The sequence below is a fragment of the Bactrocera dorsalis genome, chromosome 4 (assembly GCF_023373825.1).
Source record: "Bactrocera dorsalis isolate Fly_Bdor chromosome 4, ASM2337382v1, whole genome shotgun sequence".
NCBI classification, from domain to species: Eukaryota; Metazoa; Arthropoda; class Insecta; order Diptera; family Tephritidae; genus Bactrocera; species Bactrocera dorsalis.
The window spans coordinates 64,369,788-64,388,812 of NC_064306.1; the positions used below are offsets into that span (position 1 = coordinate 64,369,788).

Here is a 19,025-nt window from a genome sequence, read left to right on the forward strand (position 1 = left end):
GCATACACACATACATACTCGTACATATATTTAAATTTTTTTCACGCTCAATTTAATAAGCGTAAAAGCATTTGCTGCCACTCTTCAAATCGCCAAGTTTATACTCGAAGTAATTCCAGTTACTCCACACCTATCCACAGAGACGGACGCGTCGATTTACATACGGCAAACGAATATAAATACAGACAGCGCTGGCTAACGGCGTGTCTCACTGTGCATACAAACAAACATACATACATATATGTATGTATATATATATAAATATATAACTGATAGTTGCTGACGACTCACTGCGAGTGAAATATATTTACAAACAAACAAGTGAATCCATTCTACAACAACACGTAGTATATAAACCTGTGTCTGTGGCTGTTTGTGCGTGCGTGTAAATAAATTAATTTAAAATTAGTCGCTTTATTGTCACACCGTTTATCGCTTATCGGCGGCACGTCACTGCAATTTCCACCTTTATTGCTGCTAAATTTAGTAGCGATAGTGTACTGGGAAAAATAAAAATACCGAACCTGCAAAAACCTTGTTCAGTTAGTGAAAAGAGTATGCCCGATCTGTCGCAAGACGTCTTCGAGATTCAAAACCCCTTGCCCACAACGGCAGCAACATCAACACCGCTAACAAGAATGTCCTCATTGAACACAGCCGGCCTAAATGGCAGTGCGTCTCAGACAACTACGCTGGCTAACGGTAAAAATGTGCATCCTGCCAGCGCTGGCGACCAAGCGTCGAGCATAAGCCCAGTCACACTCTCCGTTCCCGGCCAACAGGAGCTGGCGCAGCACATTGGCTCACAAAACGATCCGTCCTACCATGGCTACAAGCGTGAGCTGGATCACAGGTGAGTCAAGTGGGTGGGGAAAAATTAAAAAAAAACATCAAAATATTATAAGATGATGCAATAAGAAGTCACGAAAAACTCATCTTTGAAAAATATTTGATTATTCCAAAAAATTAATTTTTTTTTATTGTTTTCGTGAAATTGTGCTTGAGATAATGTTTATATTTACTTACTATCTATGTATGTATGTACATATGTATGTATATGTAAATTGTATCATCAGCTACGCTGAGGATGATTCAACAGTGCAACAGTATTACGCAAATTAACGAAACAATTTATCATTTCGTAAGAAGTTGAAATTTTTTTTTAATTCAGAGAAAGTAAACCTTTTTCATGTCATTATTGATTTTTCGCAATGAAAATGTTTTCAATGATATTTTTGTAGCACAATGAATCCTTTGAACAAAATTTCTTTAACACTCCCGTGTAGTGTAATTTTGAGAGCTCGAATATTTTCTAACCAATGTATAGTTCGCCCTTTTACTTAACTTCGTAGACCTATTATACACTCAAGATCAAATTTGACCCGGACTTCTCCATATAATGGTATGGCACATTTAGTTATTTTAGTACGAGTCTAACTTGATACGTTTCAAACCCAACACATAACCAAAATGGATTGATTGGATCCACCTCTGATGCCTACAGGACAATCGCCATTAACAGAAGTGGTTGGACGATTCGCATAGGGAAAGTTTTTGATGACTACCGATATACCGATCTGGAAAGTAATATTTATTATTTCGGTTTGAGCGCGTAGTTTACATGGACCGGTCCGGTTCAAATTTGATCATAAGTGTACTTAAGGCAGTTTGTGTTTTACAAGTATACTTTAAAATCCGTTCTAAAAAGTTGAAAGTAAAATAAAATACAATTTTTAAATGGCAACATTATGAAGGCCAACAGAAGAATTTTGCCAAAATAAAGCATTTTTGGTTAATATGGTCTTTAAAGATATAAATTTTTTTTAGCGACATTTTTTTTGTTTTTTTTTCAAATTTCAAACAAATTGTTATTTTCCCAAAGTTAAGAAGAGGAGCAGCGGAAAAGAGTAGGATATTTAAATTTTAAGGATATCTACCATATATTCTTGGTCCTCATATAATACAAATCATTAATACATATATATTGTTTTTTTTATAAATTCGTGGAAACTAAAAATTCAACCTGCTGGCAACCCTACTAAAAAATTTCTAAACTGCAATTTTAAAAATCACTTTAGTTTAGTAGTCATTCTGTTATTATTCCTTTCTCAATTTAACGCTATTAAAAAATCGAAATAAGTGGCAACCCTTCTGAAAAATATTTAAAACTGTTATTATTTTTAAACCACTTTCGTGCGATATTCATTTTTTAATAATTCTATTAACTTATAAGTTATATTTAATTAAAAATATCAAACATGTGGCAACACTATATTTTTTTGGTTATTGTAATTCACTTGAAAATTTTATTAAACAAAATTTCTTCACAAAAAGCCTTTAAAGTGTATGTATATTACTCGCACAAAATATTAATTTGCTAAAAATTAAATAGGTGGCTACTCTTCGTGTATATATTTTCAGCCGTAAGCCAGCGCAAGCTACTTCACTTCGATTCGTTCTCCCTTCGGCATTAATTTGTTTATCAATTTGACCATATTAAAATTTTAAACAGGTGGCAACTCTTATTACTGTTATTTCTTTTGTTATCTTCACTCAAAAACCTCATTAAATTTCACTAAAAAGTCTTTGAAGTGTCTTCTACTCGTAAATAAACAATAAAACAATTTGTGTCACAAATAGATTCTGAAGTGTTAAAAAGATGATTCATCAACACTTCTAATTGATCGCATTTAATTTTTGAGTTGCGCCAATGCCACAGTTTTCACACCTGTCCCACAAAATGATTTACTCCACACTGACGTGCGAAACAGCTGACGTGTGCGAACATGTGTTCGGGAATAGCGCGAGCAATTTACGCAAATTTTGTGAAATTCTCCTTACGCCAATCGAACGGATGCAATTTTCGCCTATTATTTATATGTTTTCTGTGAAATATGACGCATTTATATCAATAATTTTATTAAGTGAGCGCATAACTGTGTATACATATATAGTTTTTGTTATTTGTGGGAAATCGGATGAGGGTAAATTTTTGCTTTCGCGTTATATACCATTTACATATTACATAAGCAAATTATAACGGTATTCTAAACTTAATTCACAAATCTCCTCTTTAGAGGGGGTTTCTCTTTAACGTTTCATATAAAGTGCGATCCATTTTGAGGTCTCTATTTTTTTTAAGAAAATAGACAGAAACTTTAAATTTAAAGGGGAGTAGTTATTATCATTCGAAAGAACCTTTTTTGGCATACATATATATTTTGAAAATTATCTCTTTCAAATGTTGGCCGCTGCTACGTTTCAGATGGTTCATCCGTAGAGTCCAACTTACGATAACTCGTTCGAGCTTTTCGACTCGTTACTGGCGAATGACACACATAATCTTTTACTCCAAGGCCTGAATCGAAGCGGGTTTATTCACATAGACTTTAGACTTTATATATCCTCACAGGAAAAAGTCTGAAGTGATATCACATGAACTTGATGGTCAATTGACCGGCCCAAAACGTTAGATTATTTACTCACCAAAGTGTTCTCTCATTAAATCCATTGATTGCTCTTATCTGTGGGAAGTGGCGTCCCCTTGCTGAAACAAAATTTCGCAGAGATCACGAGCCTCAAATTCAGGTATAAAATAGTCGTTTATTATGGCGAGATAACGATCGCCATTGACGGTTACGTTCTCATCGACATCATTTTTGAAGAAATATGGACCGATGATTCCACCGACTCTCAAGCGACATTAAACCGAGTCTAATCAATTCTGAAACGCATTCTAGCACGCTCCGTCTCTCTTTTCCTTTTCTGTAAGAATTTTGGCATTTAGAAAAGAGGGTAATGCGATATTGGCAGAGTCGGAAGCGGACTTTTAGCAAAAGTTTCACATCCCGAAAGTTACTTCAATGATTTGTTATAGACTCTATGATCTATATATCTCCCTTCATACTATAGATAACCAATGTTATTTATATAAACTACAATCGAACGAAAATTCCGATAATTTATGAAAATTGCTTCCCAAAATGCTTGAGTCGATCAAATTTTGGTTGCGAAAAGCTTAAAATTTGTTAAAAAAAAGCTTAATATTTGTTAAAAAAGATTCTCTTAAAATATTTGCTGATTTAATCCACCTTTTATTGTAATATTCTTCAATGACAACAATCCCACAATCCACATTTATCAATTATAAGAAACCTTTTCCTTTTAATAACGGTAAATCTGAAAAATTCATTAATTTCCGCTGACAAATTCGCCTGCTCACAACACCAAAGAGACCGTTCAAAACAAAATGCACACAATTTATTCATTTTAACTTCCGGTTAACTTCGCTTTTGTTGCGCTCAATGAAAATTTAATGAAACTCAATTATTTACTTTGCCTGTCAAATTCCCCAAAGCTGCACAAGTTTTTGCCAAATGACCCACAAAAGGATACCGACGTGCTCCACAACCACACTTTCATCTCCGCCACACTTCCATCTCAGCCAGCCTTCCATCACCGCTACATTCGTCTACAACCTCACTCAAGATTTACTTTTGCGTATATTTCACGCACTTGCTGCCCAGCCATTCTAATTATCAAGCAACTCTGAAACGAATTTCGTGCGCACTTTGCGATTTGTTTGCGAAATGAGCTCGTAAAGTAGTCGCAGCTGCCAAGCGATTGGAGAGAAATTAATGAGTTATGCCGTTTCACTAATAAAGAAGAGCGCTTTGCGACAGCCTCAGGTGGAGCGATGCTAATTACGGTACGAAGTTTACTTAAGTAAAAGTGGAAGCGCAACGTTGTTAGGCATAGTCTTTCGCTCTACCTTCCTTTCTCTTCCTATCTCTGAATATCTCCCTTACTCTCTCTATCGCTCTTATCACAGAACTTAAGCAGTAACTGCCACTAATTTCTCAGCTAAAAATGCAAGTTAATTTTAATTACATTGCCACCGCATAAAAAGCTAACGAGCTTCCACATCCGATTTTAAAAAAGTTTTTGATTCGCGTAAGCTTCACACTACGGCATCTAATCAGGAAAAGTGTTTTTTCTGCACTATCACTTGACAGCCTCAAGTTCAGGGTCTGCGTAGCTACTTAAGTAGCAATTGATTGTGATTTATTTCACTAAATTTGACTTTTTCTTAAGTTAGATGATAATGCCCTATAAGCTTCTGCATAAGTTTCTAACTTGCATATAATATATATGATTTTATTAATCGAGCTTATCGCTGGCATTATTAAAATGTCGAAGCTCTTGTATTTCATAGGCACGCGCTGGAATGAATTTGAATTGATTGTGTGCCTACCTGGAGAGTTTGACAAGTCAATGACTTTTACTTCTTTAGAAGATGGCTTCTGTAGTAACACTTCTGCTGCTGTCAAATAACAAAATTCAAATTTGACAGACACGAAAATGTAATTTGACAACTTCGAAGATAATTTCATCAACGGCTTTAAAGAGAAAAATTCTCGCAAAAATACAGAAAACGTCTTTAAGGAAGGTTACTGCCTTAGGTTTTCTCAACTAGGTGGATACTTTTCCTTTTAGACCTCTACAAGCCTTTATGAAATCGAAAAATCATACCTTAGAGAACTCCTGGCATCACACATACCATACTTGATTCGAAGATTTATTTTGAAAGCTCTTAATAGATTTTGAATAGCTCGATGAAAAAGTATTTACGCGCGATTTCTGTTAAAAAATAGTAGGAAGCAAAAATCTCTCATTTTTCAAATGTATCTTCTTTTGAACGAACCTCGTAGAAGTATACATATATACTCGAATATATTATGTATAGACCTGTTGTAGTATATATTCACTATCTGTTAACTGATGAGTGGAAAAGAAATATAAAACCGCTTCTAATCTGCATCAGATACGAACTATAGTGGCGATAATAAATATTAAAAGCCACGAGTACTTGTAGTTCAAATCTTCGCCAATGACGAAGTCTACGATCGGCTGCCAAATACTTTGAAGTACTTCGGTATTATCTTAAACCAAGGAACATTGTAGATAGCGAGTAAAGCAATCAGCTGTGTAAGTAGATGAGTTTATCTATTGTGGGTTTACTAGTTTGTCTCCTTAAAGTAATTTTCAATCGAATATATGTATATAAATAATTGCATTTTATAATTTTTAAAACGGTCTTGAGATCTTTAATAAAAGGTGATCCATTTCCAGGTTCCCTACTTTTTTTTGAAGAAAAGACACAGAAACTTCAAATTTAATGGAAAATGTTTATTATTATTCGAAAGAACATTCTTTGGCATTTATTTTTTGAAGATTGTCTCTTTCAAACGTTGGCTGCGGCTACGTCTCAGATGGTCCATCCGTTGAGTCCAATTTTCAATGAATCGTTGTTTAGCTCCAAAGCCTGAATCGAAGCGTGATTGATCGCATAGACTTTAGACTTTACATATCCCCACAGGAACAAGTCTAACAGTGTGACATCACACGTTCTATTAAACCAATCAACCGGACTAAAACGTGAAATTATCTGCTCACCGAAGTATTCTCTCAATAAATCCATTGATTGCTGCGATGTGTTGGAAGTTGCACAATCTTCTTGCCTAGATCACGAGGTTCAATTTCAGACATCAAATAGTCTGTTATCAATGCGCGATAACGATGGCCATTGACGGTTACATTCTCACCGACATCATTTTTGAAGAAATATGGACCTTTGCTTCTGCCAGGCCTCAAACCACATCAGCCCGTTGTTTTTTTTCTGGATGATTGGTAGCTCTTGAATCTCTTCTGGTTCCTCTTCGACCCAAATGCGGCAATTTTGCTTGTTACATATCCAGAAATGGGCATCATCGCTGATCAAAATTTGGCTCGAAAACGTCGGATATTCTTAGAACTGTTCAAGGGCCCATAGATCACAGTGATGTCACTTAGAAGGTCGAACGGCTTCAGTTTTTGCGCCAATTCGTCATAAGCCAATGCGAGTTGCTGCGAATGGTGTCGAATCGATTCTCCACGGTCTTATTTTGGATCTATTGGAATAATAAGAAAGCTTTGTTGTTATGAATATTATAGAAAGTATTCGCTTCAGCTGTGCTATAAAAAAATTAGGTAAGGCTTCTCGTCTTCTACGGTTTCCTTCTGCCAAACACTTCCTTCGCTGGTTCTCTGCAGACTTCTTTCTAAGAAAAACTTATAAATCTTTTCGAAATGTACATTAGATACTAATGTATTAAAACGTTACAATAAGATTACTTATTCCAAAAATTGTCGAATTTAGAGACGATTTTGAGCCTCGTTTTCTTGTAGAACCTTTAAAGCAGACCAATTTCCCTTATTAAAAAAAGTTTCTTTGCCTCTTTCATAATAATTTTTTTCAGCAATACTCAAATTATATCATATTAAAAGCTAAAAGAGCTAACTAATGCCTAAAGTCAGCATGGATCTTCTGTTGTTTTGTAGTTTTTGACCAAATTTGAAAGTTCTTCTATTTTGAAGACACTTAGGTGCCTATAACTTTGGGAAATGATACTAAAATGCATTTACTTCATTAGTGTTGAGATATAGCAACATTGAGAATGCTATAAACCTCTTCAAATGAAGTTTAAACCGAAACAGATTTCCAAAAACGACAACGCAGGAACCGCTATTTGGGCTTTTCGGTCGACTGTCGTCTCTTTTGGTATGAAACTTAAGTCTCCATGAAGCAGAACTAACCAGCAAACTTTTTTACTTTAATTATCAAGAAACTGGAAAAATTTAAGCCAAAGAACAGAATAAAAGAAAGCAGTCACTGATCAAGCTAAAGATTACATGAGTTCTTTCTCATAAAAGTCCCCCACATAACATCTTAATTAAAGCTCCACTCACTCTTAACCCTCTTATTGCCTCATTTACTTCTTATTCACCAGAAATTCTACTTTCTTTCCCATGTTCTATTTTTACACAATATGAGAACTTATTTTCCACAATATTTTATTTATAAAGCAAACATTGCGCAATAATTCAATTTACATCCACAATAATGCAATATGAATGGAAAGCTTACGAATCCAACCAAAAATAATTTTCATTTCAGTTTTAATTGTATTTTCTTTTTTGTATTGTTGGCCTACGCTGCTTTGTTGCAAAATTTTGTATATCTCCGTATTACTTACTGCAAAACTTGTGGGCAACAAATTTCCCTCTCTTATATATTGTATGTACCTAAAGCTACTCACTCGTTTTTCTCGTAGTTTTCTCATAAAAAATAGAAATTTGTATTTAAGTATTTTTTGAAAGTTACACAAAGTAGAACCTGCTTTTCAATGTTTTGTGTCAAAGTATTTTATGCTTCGAAATTAATAAAATTGTTGAAAGAGGATTTTGTGGGGTTTCCGAATATTGCAATACTCACAAGTGGGATGGCATTCACTGTCTTTTTATCTCTTCCTGGTTGCTTAAGTTAATTTAATTGACTTAAAAGTAACAAAGTTAACTTCGACTGCAACGAAGCCCTAAAACCATCCACTCGTGCCTTTCTTATAGTATGAAAGAGTATAAAAAGATCTTTATGCTAATTTCCATCGGTCTATTTGTTTAGCAGCAATATCCGATATCGGTGGTTCTATCAAATGTGTAGCTTCTTGAGGACAAAAAACTGTGTACAAAATTGCAAAGCGATTTCTCAAAAACTGAGGAACTAGTTCGCATATATACAAACGGAGAGTCTAGCATGGCTAAATGGACTCTGCAAGGCGAACTTTGGTCCCCGACAAGAAAGCGGAATAACTCTTGTCAATAGGTGCTACTTCAGACTGAATTCTCTCTCGACGGACAAAGACCGAATTCTACAAGTGACTCATTATCCTCGTTCTGCTATATGGTACAGAGGCATGGACGATGACAACATCTTTTGAGTGGTCTTTTCGAGAACGAACTTTTCGAGAGATAGATTTGCGAAAGATTTATGGTCTTTTGTGCTTCGGCAACGGCGAATACCGCAGTCGATGGAACGATGAGCTGTACGAGATACGCGACGACATTGACATAGTTCAGCAAATTAAGAGATAGCGGCTACGCTGGCTAGGTCATGTCGCCCAAATGGATGAAAACACTCCAGCTCTGAGAATATTCGATGTAGTACCCGCCGGGGGAAGCAGAGGAATAAGAAGATCTTTACTTCGTTGAAAAGACCGGATGGAGATATACTTGGAATCTCCAATTGAAGAAACACGTGAAGTCCTTTCATATTTCTTCCCTAATATTCTCTTAGACAGTACCCTTATTGAGTATGTTTATTTTAGTAAACACTATGGAACTTAGACATTGTTTTGGACCGAATTTCCGTGATTATTGCAAGAAAACCTTGAGCATTATACTATACACACATATACACTATGCAACAAAGTACAATTTCTCAGCATCGCCCACTCTGCCTCCACAACCATAGTACTTCTTCCACCCACAACGCCGCAGCAATCAGCTTACTAGTAAATATTGTGATTTCTCCAAGTAAGAATGCAACACGCTGTAGGTGTGCAAACATTTTTGCGGATTTTCTGCCATTTCCGTTCATTTGCGCCATTTATTTTTCCTCGAGCATAGTTTGCTTTTGCCGGTTGCGCCACCGCATGTCACGTCTGCGGCCACGCGCGTCTCTCGTACACACGCTGCCGTGCTGCACTTCCGGTTTTTATGCTCGCCCCTCCCCATCTTCGCCGCGACGCTTTCGTTCTTTTCTTTTGTGCACTTCTGCGCTATTCGGCTGCGGGAGCGTCGTCCTTTGTTTGCATACAAATTTGTCGCAGAACGCGAAGTCAGCGCAAATATAAAAGTATTTATCATTCCGGATGGCATTAAAGTATCAAAATAAAATATATGAAAGAAAGTGGCGGAAAAAGCTTTTGCCGCGGTAACCGCTGGTGCGTCAGAGCGGTAAGCTGACAATCTGCCCGCTTGGTCGCTGCTTTTGGCTTCCAAGATCCACTTAAAGCATGGAAGCCCGGTTGTGGTGCTGAATGCCAAATTGCGCATTCTTTTCTTTGTATGTTTATAGCCAAATGTATGTATGTTTGTATTGGCTTGGAAGAAGAATGGTTTCCGGACGTGAGGATCTTGAAAATAACTAAATTTGTGCAATATTGTATACATAGTAAATATAACGGGATAAGAGTGCTACAAAAGTTTTTTTATTGAAAAAATAACGTTTTGGGATATCAAAGAAATTCTTTATTCCTGTGAAGGTACATTTCATGCCGTTATGTATGGAACTCGATTTCTTTTGCATGGCCACCACGAGCACGTTTGCAGAAGTCCGGACGCTGAACCCAATTTTCGACGGGTTTCAAGCATAAATCGGCCGATATTGCTGTTCGATATTCGTACGAAGTTCATCAATCGTCGCTGGCTTGTTGGCATAGACCATAGGCTTGACGTAGCCGCACAGGAAATAGTCTGACGGCGTCAAATCGCACGACCGAGGTGGCCAATTGACTGGCCCATTTCATGAGATCGCTTGTGACAATCACTGTGTCTCTTGTGGTGGGCTACTGGTAGATCCAGAGTATATGTTAGGTCTCGGTAAACTAGATTGTCTTTGGGATGTTAAAGCCAACCAAACTGCAATGTGAATTGAAACTATTTACTTTCATGAACAGCTGGTATAGCATGTTCGATTCGTTACTCTCTAACGCTTGACAAATAGAAGACTGCTAATAATTTGACACCAATTTGGTTCCAACCTTTATAAATTACTATGTTTAGGCTAATAAAAAATATTAGAATCAAATTTTACCGTTTCTGCGATAGAAATACAGCTCCAGAGTGCTTCCTCCTTCAAAGAAATGACTAACCAGTCTGATAGCAGAGCGGCAATACCAGGCATGAGCTCTTTAACTGTACCTTCAAGGCTGGTCTAACTTCGTTTTCAATGCCGCCATGGCACTGAGAGAAAACGGCTTGAATGCCAGGCCACAGATCGTAAAAGATCCACTGAGTTCTTTATAAAGCTAAGGAGCTCTCAAGTCCTCCCTTAGCTTCCCTTAGTTTCCTAGCCCCGCTATCAGTGGAATGGGAACGGATCATTGCCCCACTCTCTTCGTGTATTCTACTATTGGATAGCAAGGCAGTGCTTTGCAGCAGCTTGACCAGCACTGTCGTAAGATTATTTTGGCCCAAGATCGATCGCAAGAGATCCAGTGAGGTTTTTGTACTAGGCTGGCCTTACTAGAGGTTGTTAGTATTTAAACTGACCATTGCCCTATCTGCGTCCACGTTATAAGGTTGAGAATCTTACCGAAAGCCAGCTGCAGAAATTGTTTGGATAAAAAACGAAGTTTCTGCCACGACACTTCCTTCTTGATTGTCCCACATTTGCGAGGTCAAGGCTTAAACATTTGGAAGCTGACACTTTAAAATATCCCACCGAGCTGGTGGTGATAGAAATTGAAGCCCTAAGCAAATTTGTATAACTCACAAGGCGCTTTGACAACTTATAAGATCGGATATGGGAGATATATTTTTTGGCTTTACAAAGGATTCCATAGAGTCGTCTAATTGCGATTCCAGGACCAGCCATTGAATCAAACCTTTGTGCTCTGCCCAATCCACAAAAAGGAAGTCACCACAATCTGCGCCAACTACTTTGGGATAAGCCTCCTCAACATTGAATGTAAGGTTGTATCGAGGAGATTGGACCTTACCAGTGTGGCTTTAGGCCTGAAAAATCAGCAACTGACGAGATATTCACCATGTACCAAATCTTGGAAGAGACCCGTGAAAAGCAGATCGACACACAACACCTCTTTGCAAAGGACCCTTTGCGGTGTCTACTTATAAAAAGAGATTCCAGCTTCGCTTCAACCGAAGTTAATGTTTTTTCTTGTTATCCTTAAAAACAAACTCTCTGACGATATCAAGCTTGTTATGATCGGAAACTAATAACTCTTTTGTATTCCAAAGCAATTTCACAAATTCCTGTTCGCTAATTTATTTTTAATTTCTCACTTTTCACGGCATACGCTTTCAATTATCTTCGCTCGCTTTTAATTGCACCTAAGTACGTGCGGCAAAAACGCTTTTACGCTTCTTGAATACGCGAAAGAAATATAAACTTTTTCAAGTCACACTTCTTCTTATGGGGTTGCACTTTTGCTCTTCGCGTGTTGTGCCTCGTCGTGAGTACAAAGAATTCGCAATCAATTACGGTACACACGAGGCGGGCCACTCAAAAATTTTCCGGAAAATTTACAGCTCAGGAATGCATGAAAATGAAGGATGACACCTGCTTGTGGCATGCAACGCCCGACACGACACGCAAACATTGCAGCAAATGCGGGTACAGGCAATGGTTTGGCATGCAACAGCGTCGCATAAAAGTCGCTCAAGCTGACGCTGACTCGAATAAATCTTTTTTCATTTGTGCGTGTAGTACGGGGGTACACCTCCGGGCGGTGGTGAAGAGTTGGTTTGGCTTGCGATTAAAGCTGCACATTGAGAGGGTTACGGGGTATCAACTTGCCTTACTTTTATCAGTTGTATTTGTGTGAAGCGTTGCATGTGTCACATAACTATAATTACATGCAGATCTTAATAGCGGTATTTATGTATGTACATATGTATGTATATAGCTGGGTCCTTTCGCCGCTTGCATGTCATTGCCTTAATTGCTTTACCTGTGCGACAATTCTTCGGTCTGTGCAGTCAACCCGCCAACACCGTTGTCACAATTATACCAACCATCTGTGCTTGCCGCACAGTGTGTGCGAAATGTTCACTTGTAAGTACAATACAAAATATTTGCAACGCAAATGAAGAATGACTCACAGACATATTTTTGAAAAATTCCCATTACTACTGACATTCATTATTCTGCTACTGCACATTATGCGGCCCCCTCTTTGGTTGATGTATGGGAAAATATTTATGTTGGTTCTCTGGGCTGTTTGTGTTGAAGATATGTGGACAGGTTTCAAACTAGGCCGCCTGTGACTAGTTTACAAGAATCTAGTATTGTAACAAAGTTCTCAAAGGATTAATTCATTAAGTTTTTTAGCTTTGTTACCAAGATATACAGACGCTTAGCCTGCAGATCCTGGGGCTAAAAGGCATGTATTAAAAGATGGTTGTATACCATGGGCATCTTTCTATCTGCTTCAGGAGCAATGCGCACTTGCCCAATCGCAGTACTTACAGTCATGCTCGAGGTCTCATCGCTGCATATAGTGATCAAACAGGTAGCGTAATGTACCATGCTGCTCAAGGCGGCAGAGGGTTTCAACAAAGGGAAGATAAGGACGTCTCAACAAATGAAGGCCCTAGGTGAAGACACACGACTGGCCCACCTGGTTCTGGATTGCGCAGCAATTTGCAGAAGCGGGTTCAAGATACCATGTTCCATCTCCGTGGACAGGGATCACATCACCTTAGTCGCTCCAAGCACGCTCCTGGAATTGTTCGGAATGTTGGACCTTTGTGACCATATTTTATATAAGAGAGGTCGCATATATTGGTCGCAGTGCAAAGCTTCATTTCTAATGGTAGACGAGATCACGCTTGGAGGCTATGAAGTAAACATCTCAGCATTACTAAGTCTCTAATATATAAAATTTAATATTTATGAGCAATAATATTTTCAAACAGATCCTATACTAAATATATGTTTTCTCGTGTTAAAAGATGCTTTAAATTACAAAATTGTATGTTAACATTTTATCCTCCTAAAGGTGAGAAAAGAAGAAGGTATATCTTCAGGAAAAATAAACCAAACTTCTCTGAAAAAAGTCGATACCAACTTCGGAAAAAAAACAGTAAATGCACTTCTATGTTTACCAGTTACCGATTAGTTACAAGCGGCCTCGTTTTTAAATCACGAAAACGTTTTTGTTTAATAAAAAAAAGTCTATACTAACTTTATTACAATAAATAAAGAGCAATTAATACACTTTTGTGTAAACTAGTTACCGACTAGTTTCAAACAAACTAGCTTTTAAATCATGAAAACTTTTTTGTTCAATAAAAAAGTTAGTATCTACACTTTTATGTAAACTAGTTACCGACTAGTTACAAACGAACTAGTTTTTAAATCACGTAAAATTTTTGTTGCATGGAAAATTTCTATCTACAAACGTCCCCGGCAGCGATGCTGCACAAATTATATACATACATACACGTTGTAATATTAAATCCCCGCAACAATTGTCATACGCCGCAAGCCACACTGTACCTGAGGAAAAAATTCCATGCTTCTCTATTTGTGAGGAATTTCAATGCGAATGTTTTACCTGAAAATTCTTTGTGTAAAATCTGATTTTCCAAGTTGGGAAATGAAAATTGCATTAGCCTCATTTGCGGGGAACTTTGCTTTGTCTTTGCAACTCTTTCTCTTCAGCGATAATGAAGTTAAAGCGTTTTGCTTTAAGGCCGGATGCGCTAATCATTTAAGGTGAGAAGGATGGTTGAGGCGAAGCTGCTTTATGGAAAATATAAAAATTTATGAAAATAATGAGTATACAAGTGGAACAAAAATATATTATTTTTTCTTAAAATCTTTCAGGAAATATTTTTCGATCCTTTTATTATTTCTTTCTCAACCACCGAGGCGGCTTAAAGTACTAGTTTCCTCTCTATAAAAACTAAAATTATTAAATTTCGCAACAAAACTTGGGTATCATAAATTTCAATCACATATGTATATATATTTAAATAATAATGAAACATAGACTTCCGCAATATGACTTTACCATACTCCTTTTGAATTTATTATGTCTTTAAAAGCTAAAATAATTCAGAATTTTGCTCTCTTAATCTCTTAATAGCTTTATAATGACTTCTAAATGTCATATGAATCTCTATCAAGCTTATCAATGCAATTATATATATATATAATTTTGTATATATATATATATTCACCTAAATACTCTGGCTTTTAGTCTAAATGATAAATTTTCTTGCAATTTAACACCAGCCCACTCTCTCTCCTGCTTTCTCTCTTTCTATTGGCGAAGCCTTAAAATGTCTCCGAATAAAGCAAATATTTGAAATATTTGATTTATCATGCTGCCAATTTGCATGCCATGGATGCCAGAGAAGTTTCACAAATATTTCAAATAAGTTGCTACATTAAATTATGCGTAAACATACATAGATTAATATTTATACCCTGAATAGGGTATACTCGTAATAAGTTTGCCACGGAGTTTGTAATGCACAGAAATAATCGTTGGAGGGTTTTCATAGGCCAGACGAAATAATTTTTTAAAACTAAAAACGTCATAGTAAAAGCTGAGAGAAACGAATTATTATAAATTTACAAACATTAAGGGAAAAAAATTGATGGGATCTAGTATCACAAAAAATGCTTATTTTTGAATCAAAAACCCTCAAGTCAAAATTTCAGATTTTTTTCAAATGTGAGTGGGTCTTACGATTACTGAAATGTCATTTTTTTGTCATATTAAAAGTACATATCGTCACCAAAAATGCAAAATAACATAACATCACTTTTCTTAAGTTTACAGGCGAAGAAAAAACGGCATAAAAGAAACCACTCATATTGAAACAAAATTTGAGTTTTGGTTATAAAATGGTTATGTTTCGGTTATATTATGGTTATATTTGACAACGAGAACTGAATTTTATGCTATATGCATGTAATAGGATGTAGTGAATCGTAAGCATAAAAATCTCAATTTCGATTTTTTTGAATATACGTTGTTTTGCATTTTAAGTGACGATATGTACATTACTACGGCAATTTTTCTCAGAAAATGGAAAAAGAGGACGCTATTGGTCTCTTAGTTTCAAAGATATCCACCTGAAATTTTGCACACGTTATTTTTCTCATCAAGGAGCTGCTTGTATGTCGAAACCGCCGATATCGGACCACTATAGCCTATAGCTGTCATACAAACTGACCAATTAAAATCAAGTTCTTGTATGAAAGACTTTTTTATTTGACGAGATATCTTCACGAAATTTAGTATGGATTGTTGTACAAGGCCACGAAATAATATCCGGAGAAATTATTTAGATCAGACCACTATAGCATATAGCTGCCATACAAACTGACCGATCAAAATCAAGTTCTTGTATGAAAAACTTTTTTATTTGACGAGATGTCGTCACGAAATTAGCTTTCGATTATTCACCAAAGCAACGAAATAATCTCTGAAGAAATTGTCCAAATCGGACAACTATAGCATATAGCTGCCATACAAACTAACCAAGCAAAATCAAGTTTTGTACGAATTGCCTTGTATTTGTCATTTGTGTAGGGTATTATAGCTGCTTTTCAACCGAAGTTACTGTTTTTTCTTGTTGTAATATGTCTTTCTACTCCTGCAAATGAAAATGCAGTTTTAAATTTCATTACATTGTTATACAATTAATTTAATATGGCAACTTTCATTGGAATTTACTTACTTGTAAAATAATTTTGTGACAAATTGATTTGAGTTTTTAGTAAAATAACGTTGTTACACTTAAATATGTCCATATAAAATATAGGGTGCATAGAAACTCAAACAAAAAATTGTTTTCTACTGAAATATCGAAAAAAATCTCATATTTATTACATACATACATATTTCATACATCCATCAACGCAAACTAATTCCAGCAACTCACATCTCCTCTTAATCATACATTTATACTCTGTCATCACTTTTGAACGCTATTAAATAAATTTCGATTTCTGCTCAACTCCATTCAACCACAATGATTTGCAACACATTTGTATACAGTTGAAAAGTAATCAAATTAGTTGCCCAACTGTCATAGGGTAATTGACATTGCTGTCAACATAACTGCAAATGTAGTTCGGCCGAAAACGTAATAAATAGATTTAATTAAGGCGGCACAGATGTCGGTTGGCAACGCGAGAGTGGAGATTTTTTTTTATATAAAAGAGAGATTTATAAAATAGAAGATCAACACTTAAGAAAAGACTAAAATAAATTGGACTTTAGAATTTACATATCCCCACAGCAAAACGTCTGAAGGTGTGATATCAAATGATCCTGGTAGCCAATCGACCAGCCCAAATGCGCCAATTTTGCTTGTTTACATACCCCTTGAGCCAGAAATAAGCCTCATCGCTGAACGAAATTTATCTCGAAAACATCGGAACTTTTCAAGGGCCCATAGAGCGAAACGACGAGGTCTATTCGGTCGAATATTATCCAATAATGAATGCTGGGTCACACGATGGGTGATAATGTTGCGAATAGTAAGCACAGTAGGCCGATTAAGTTGACCATACTCTACTTGGATCATCCGTTATAGGCTAGGCGGTCAGAGTCAAGCTATTAGTAGAATTATTACCTGAGCACGAAGCTTGTAGCACCCGGATGGAATCATTGGAGTTTATAAAAATACACATACATATATAAATGATCAGCCTGACGAGCTGAGGCGATTTAGTCATGACGGTGCCAGTTTTTAGAGATATTATTTTTCCCTAAGATTCTGCTCGTTTGTCGGAATCGTCGTTATTGGACCACTGTACTCATAGCATATCTGCCATACAAACTGAATGATCAAAATCAAATTCTTGTATGAAAAACTTTATTACAAAGTAACAGTAACCTATAGAATGGTTAGTGGGTTTAAAAGACATGTCATATGTGAATGAAAGCGAAAAATATTCAGTGACAGATGATAAAGTAGATTAAATTATAGTTTGGAAATTTGATGAATTCGATACTTTCTGCTTCTTGGAATACTATTCAGTTTTCAAATTAAGCATTCGAAGAATAAAGAGATTACATCTAACAGAAACCAAAATTTGCCAAATTATATGAAAAATTTAAAAAAATTTTAGATTATTTCTCATATTAAATTATAAAAAAATATTTCTCCTCAGACTCAGTTGTCTTTACAAACCGACAAAAGGCACTTAGAGGCAAATAATATCTTTTTATGAATTTCAACTAATTTTCTAAGTAGTAAATTTTTTTTTGTTGTATTTATTTAATAGTAAAAATACCAAAATTCCAATTTTCTATTTTCCAAATCCAAATTGTTCATGCACCCACCAACCAAACAACTAAGGGTTAAAGTTGTCAGAATTAGCCAAGCAATTATTTAATTGCTTGCGCATTTAAATTATCACAACAAATGAAATATATACACACTCACACACACACATACATATAAATGTGTATAAAGCTGCAATCGGCCTTTCTTTGTCAACAGCCGCGGCATTTATCTTGGTGGGCATTCATTAGCGCATCTATTCAATGTCATGGGCCGCCACCGGCTGTCATCCGCTGTCAACAACAAACACATACACACACACGCGCGCGCATCGCTTTCAACCGCCAGCAAATAGCTCAATTTATTGTTACCGCCTTGATGAGCCGCTGACCACAACAAATAATTTCGGCATGTAAATTAAATCTGAATCAAGTCTTTGTACTGAGCAGCCAGATCTAATATACATATATAATATATACATATACATATATATATTTAGAACTGCACAGTGCACGAATACAGCAATAAAGTCGAAATTACCCAGAAACGCGCTAATAAATCAGATCATAAAGATAAACATATTTTGTATAAAATGTACAATGCAGGCATGTATGTATATATACATTGTATATACATATATATGTATGTGTGTATGTGCATGAGTGATCTATGCTAGGCGTGCGGTACTTATTTCAATTACAAAATTATACACTCGAAGCTTTCGCAGGGCAAGCATCACAGGTCGAAATAGGAATGACACTTTGAAGCAAATGTGCTACAGTGGCGGTGAATATAAATGAACGCATCTATTACTGAAACGGAAAATTAACTAGTAAGGATGAGCTAAGTTTGGGTATAACCGAACATTTCATACCCTTACAACCTGTAAGGATTAAAACCAGGGAAGTACCTCCAGATACAGAAGGCCTGTTAGTTATATGGGTTCTATTTATTCGAAGCACCAAAGTACCTGTAAGATAGCTACTCACTTTAATCACTTACAATATTGGAACAAGTCTTGAATTTCGTTTGAAATTTTTTAAATAATATTTTCTATATTTTTGCTAATAATTTATGAAATAAAAAATCGATTTTTCAAACGTCTAACCTTATTTCTATAGAACCAGTATATGAAAATTTTTCTTCATTAT

The 19,025-nt window shown here is 36.1% G+C and overlaps 1 pseudogene; it reads left to right on the forward strand.

Moving 5' to 3' along the window:
* The first annotated feature begins 557 nt into the window (after positions 1–557).
* Positions 558–19,025, forward strand: part of LOC125778413 (uncharacterized) — a 21,798-nt pseudogene continuing 3,330 nt past the window's right edge.